Here is a 6,000-nt window from a genome sequence, read left to right on the forward strand (position 1 = left end):
TATGGTATGTACCTAACAAATGCTGCATGAAATATGAACACTATGAATCTTATATATGGCTGGAAGTAAGCTCTCAGTAAGGATGAGAGTCCTCAAACTGGAGGCAAGATTGCAACTGGCTTTTCTGGACTACCAGAGTCCAAACATCCTCTTTAAAGCACTCAATCCAGAGTTATTTCTGCATGTGTGAAAAAGCAGATTGCTTACTCTGCACGCATTTTGGTGTAAACATCTTGAGGAAGCAAGTACTGCTCTATCTTTCTGTATGTGACTGGGGCCAGCAGGCTGCCAGTGTCATCTCAGAGATGTCCAGGGGTCTGCATTGCTGCTCTTGGAGTGACCTATTTGGAGTAGGCACAGTACCAGTCAGCCTCAGCCAGTATTGTGTCAAGGGAGAGAAAACACAACAAATAGATGGAGGAGAGGACAAGACACAAAAGAAAAAAAAAAGATGATGTGTTTTTAATAATGAATAATACAGAAAAAATACTGAAAGCCAAATTTATTTTGGTCTGGAAGTGACCCATAGCCCACACATACCAGTGGTATTATTTATTTTAACTTCAATGAGTTTTGGTTGAGATCCTTGCAGGAAAGCCAGGAACAGCTGGATCTATGGGAGAGGAGGAGTGACCCACTAGTCAGAGCACAAGCCTGTGAGTCAGAACATTTAGCTGAGTCACCTGCTTTGCCCCAGAATTTCTTCATGAGACCACATCTGCATGTAAACAGGATAGCAGAGTATACTATGGCCTGCATGTGGCAGTCCTGAAATATGCTAATAATGTCAGGCTGACACTTGACTCTGCATGACATAGGGCTGACACAATTACGTGTTCAGAACTGAGACTTTCTCTCCACATCAGCATGATGAGGCTTCACATGGACCTATCACCTTCTCTGATGATCTCAGATATGGCTAGACCAGTGGTTCAGTGTAACATCTCCACAGCACCACCCCAGAAACCACCACAGAAGACTGTGGTCAGGTAAATCTATTACAGGAGAATTCAGGGACGTGTTCAGGAAGGCTAGCTGAAAAGATATACTGTGCAAAAAACCCCAAACATACCATTCAGTCATGGAGAAAGGACAAAAAGATTTCCAGTATTGTAAAGAGAGCAAGTTTACAGCTCATTTGGTTATATTACAACCAGATTTCAATCAGATATTAATGTGTGCAAATCCACCTGGTTTCAAAGAAAGATTAAGTTCCCTTCTTATCAGACTTCACTTTCAGGCTCAGAGGGGGAAGGAAAGGTTTCTACAGAGAACGTCAAAAAGGTAAAAAAATTAGCACATTTCTCAAAATTATTTATCTTACTATATTTGAAAGTGTTTTCTATTCTTTGCTTTTAAATATAATTCACTTATTTTCTCTGTTATTGTCTCCTTAGATTTCCTGCTGCTTCCTTTCTATTTATGTGTAGATCCCACCAGTTTAACGTCTTTGAACTGAGTGTACAGAGCTTGAAAGATAATTTCTGGACTGTATACTAAAATAGAGGCATAGATCAGGGTATATTTAGAAGAGTGGACAGGTCTGATATGAGGTTCTAAACAGAGGCTAAAAAGGCTATCACAGGTTAACCACAAAGATTTAGATTAAGGCTATCAAATGAAGACATATCCTTCCTAGGCTGACCCTAGAGTAGTATGAAAGGAATTAAAAGTATTTAAAAAAAGATCTCTTTAGAAGAATCTGATAATTTTTACATAACTTTAAACTTTACCATATAAAAAAAATTGGCTCTTTTGTAGAAAGTCTGTTACAATTATTCTTTGCCATTTAAAAAATCATTAAAAAACAAACATATATTAATGGTGCAAAGAATAAGAACATAAAAAGAAATCCATTATCTACTCTCTGGTAAGATAATGGACTATATGAATGTATATTGAATAAAGACTTCAAAAATTTTAAAATTATTGGAATAAAAAATAAAAGTAAAATTGCACATAACTCCTTCTAATATTTTATTTTTTAATATTAAACCACTAGGGATAAATATATTTGAGGTCTAGGCAAAGATATCTGTTTCAGGGTAGGGTAAAGGTGTACAATGATATATGTCATCATTCTGTGATAAAACTGTTCAACATTGTACCTTCTCATGCCCCATTGTTTCCGATTATTTTCTGTTGTAACTACATGACATGCTTTACTGGGTCATCAATTCTTGCTTTGTGATTGCAAGGATTGCAGGGAGTTGAGGAGCAGTCACAACCCAGTGCTGCCTGACAACCTTTCTCTCCTGCCCACTGCATCAAGTGACAAGGGCATGCCCCATATTGTGGGACAATCAAAGATAAGATAAGCACATACACTTTGGCATTGCCTAGCAGCACAACTTCTCGTCGCCTTTCCATACACAGCATACAAGGTCAGGCAGCTCAAGAGCCCTGAAACAGGAGGAATTTACAAGTTCTCAGTGCTGTAGTGGGGGAAGAAGAGCTGGGTATTAATGTGAGAGTCAAAATGAAGTTTTTACTTGGATACCGTTACTGTCTCTGTACTAGCACTGCAACCTCTGCATGAGGCTTGGTTGACTTCAGTACTATTCAGTGCTGGTTTGCATCCTGCTGTATTCTTCTATCTTCTCTTCAAATTTGATATTAGTCTAAAAAGTTAATGTGTTCAGCTCACAATGTCCTGAGATTTTTGTACTTTCTGCATTATCTCCAAGACAGGACCTCTTCAGACAGTTTAAATCTCCGCCAGACACTGCACTGATACTTGTTGGAACCTTGCACCAATCTGTTTCACGGATTTACCCTGTTGGTTGTACCTCTAACAGCCTGCACTGAAGGAAACTGATATGTGTTACCTATTCCATGTATGGTAAGTCTCCTACTTTTTTCACTCTGTGAGTCATTCCTTGGACCCTGCCTTTCAGCACTGAGTGCTACCACTCCACAGCCTCTGTCAGAGACCTGGGAATTAACCTGGGGTGGAGTATCAGGACTTATTCTCTCCACAGTCCTTGATTTCCTATAACATAACAACCCCCATGGATACACTTCAAATTCTCACAATTTTTTTTCCCTCCCAGCTTATTCCCATGATATTTGTAAAAAATCATAAGAATCAGAAAAAAAATAAAATTCTTAAGAACGGCAAGTATTAAAGCCAAGTTAAAAGACTAGAAGCTAAAACAGATCTGAGAACAAGGACCCTGCAAAATAAATTGCTCCACCTAGTTTGTATCTTTGTTTTAGCAACCCACAATAAACTTGTTTGTTTAACTGCCATGAAAAGTTAAAGCCCTTTGCCTTCTTCCCCCCATTTGGTGTAGGAGTTTCTAAAGCTTTTGGAAGGCATAAAAAGTAAATATAATTGTAAAATACATGACAGGGGAGCAGCGCACCGAAAATGCTATCTCAAGTATGTAATTCTAAATGATGGATTATAGGTGTATCCATGAAAACTGCAATGTTACTGAAGTTCCAGTTTGGAGACATCATTTTTTTCTGACCCAAGGAATAAGATTCCTTTTTGTTAGACAATGGTGAGCAGCAGAATATGTCAGTGCACTGCATCATGAAATAAATGGTTAAATGTGAGGTCAACAGAGTGAAAAGAGGCTACAGTGTGAGGTGTAAACTGGGAAGAAATAGGGCTGCCCAGCTGCCTCAGCAGTCTCATGAACCACAAATATTTGACCAGCTTCACATGCGACTCAAGGACTAGAACACAGGTAGAGAAGTGTCAGGCACAGGTGGACTGAACAGCTCTCATGTACAATGGTGGGACAAGCTTCTACTTATGGTACTGATCTGGAATATAGCCTTATGCCCCCTGGGAACCACAAAAAGATCAAAATTGTTTCCACAAAAGCAAAGACCATGGAAATGGGATGGATCTGTTGCCATTCTAGACTGGAACTGATGTAATTATCTGATAAAATAGCCTACAATACCTGAATCCTTCTCTGTCTGTCTCTGCTTGTCATGACATATATCTCTGCAGATGAAAGAACTATAGGACTGTTATGAATGGTGAAGGTGAGAAGAAAGTTTGAGAAAACTTTGCTAACAAAGGGTAGACAACTGTCTTGGACAAGTGACATTTGTGGATTATAAACAGGCTTAGAGGTAAATGCTGTTGAAGCATTACCCAGCATTACGAGTTTAATACTGGGTGGGACTGATAGAAGTGGAAAGGACTGAGGAGGTATGGACTAAACTCATTAAGGGGGGAAGAAAAACTAGAAGGTCTGGAAAGGAGAGGGGTGTGAACTCATGGTACAAGGAGACTGATTCTTTCCTCCCACCCTGCTGTGTTGTAACAGTCAGAAATACAAGTGGCTTTGTCAACCATCTGAGTGAAATTCAGGATATATCAATTTGGATTTTAGCTTAGAGTAAAAGCTGGAGTTAAAGAAAGCTACTACTGAGTCTAAGTTTCTGCCTTTTCTAAGTTTCAGAGGGATTTGATACTTTGAGACTTACCTCAGTTCTACAATTCAAAGCGTTAGCCCACACTGCATTCTTTTACTATAATTCTTTCTCTGTATCATCCATCTTTGTCAAAACTGTATTATAAAATTTAAGCAGTATTTTATGATAATCCACTGACTTAATGAAATTCATCCTTGAGAATATCCAAAGATTTTATTACTCATTTTTGCAGTAGTTGTAAGCAAAGCAGAGGTAGTGTGGGCCAAAGCTGCCATAGATGTTTATCAGTGATGTTAGCAAGGGTATTATCTGCTTTTCCAATGAAGCTCTATTGACGAATGAGGAGTTCAGCTGTCAGTGACCGGTGGTACCATTTTTCTTTGCCTTTTGTAACTTGCTTGAGCTCAGAGCAAGAGGTCACTCATCACTCTCTCTGACCGTTTGTGCAAGCAAATAAAAAGTATGATTTTGGAAGTAAATCTTTAGCAACTGTCACATATTTCCCTTCTCCTGTTGATGTTTGTAGAGAAACATGCATAGAAACTTTATCTTGTTAAGCTGACATGGCCAGGAATCTGAAACCATCCAACATATGATTAGAGCTAAAAAAAAAATTAGGGAATTTGCAGACTGTTTTCCTTTTCTTTTATGTTGTTGCTGCTATTTTGTTTTGGTTTGTTTTAAATAGCATGTAAGAGAGAATCAGACACTAACAGGTGACTAATTTGAACAAAATGAAATAGTTTGTATGAGGGAGAGGGGGAAGAACCCCTGCATTTCGTTTTACTGTGAGCTCATTGTTGTCATAATAAAGTTCATTTCTAACTGTGGGTGAAACTCACTGAGAAAAATCCTTCTTGCTTTGCTCTATGAATGTCACGTATTTGTGTTTCAATAACCCCTAGATTTAATCCCTAACCAACTGAGACCTCCTGATCATAGCATGTCTACATACATTTGAAAAATTATGGTCCCTGCTTAGAGTTTAATGGTAAAATTAAGTGCTGCAAATGATTGCCACCTAATTGACTTCCATGTAGACTTCCTCATACAGGATTTCTCTTGGTATGTATACTGGAGAAGAATTTGTCCCAGTGGATGTATACAGCAGTATAACTTCTTGGAAATTTAAAAATTTGCTATGGGATAATGTAATCTGAGATATACCATAAATTAAATAAACAATGCTTAAAATATATTATATTATATTAAATTATATTATATTATATTATATAGAAGAGAAAAAATTATTTGAAAAGAGATATCAATGGATTTATTAGGAAAACAGGCATGTGGCATTGGACAAAACCTCAGGTATTAGAAAAAGCAAACCTCTGTTACTGCAGAGGTTATATACAAGCCCAATATGTTATGTTATTTAAACTTTTATTAAGTACCATGTTTAAATAAAGAAATTGTTGCTCTTCTTACCATAACTTGTGCTGAATAAAAATTATGTCTTAGGGGTTAGAAAATATTATTTTCTGGGCTTATTCTAGATTGGGCCTACAGCAAAGTTTAGAGAATAATCAGACAGTTTTCTCAGCATTAAGAGTATGACATCAAAGATGCTGGGTTTTATGTGCCATATGTAATAAT

This window comes from Corapipo altera, unplaced genomic scaffold (genome assembly GCF_003945725.1).
Source record: "Corapipo altera isolate COAL_440 unplaced genomic scaffold, ASM394572v1 1b, whole genome shotgun sequence".
Classification (NCBI taxonomy): Eukaryota; Metazoa; Chordata; class Aves; order Passeriformes; family Pipridae; genus Corapipo; species Corapipo altera.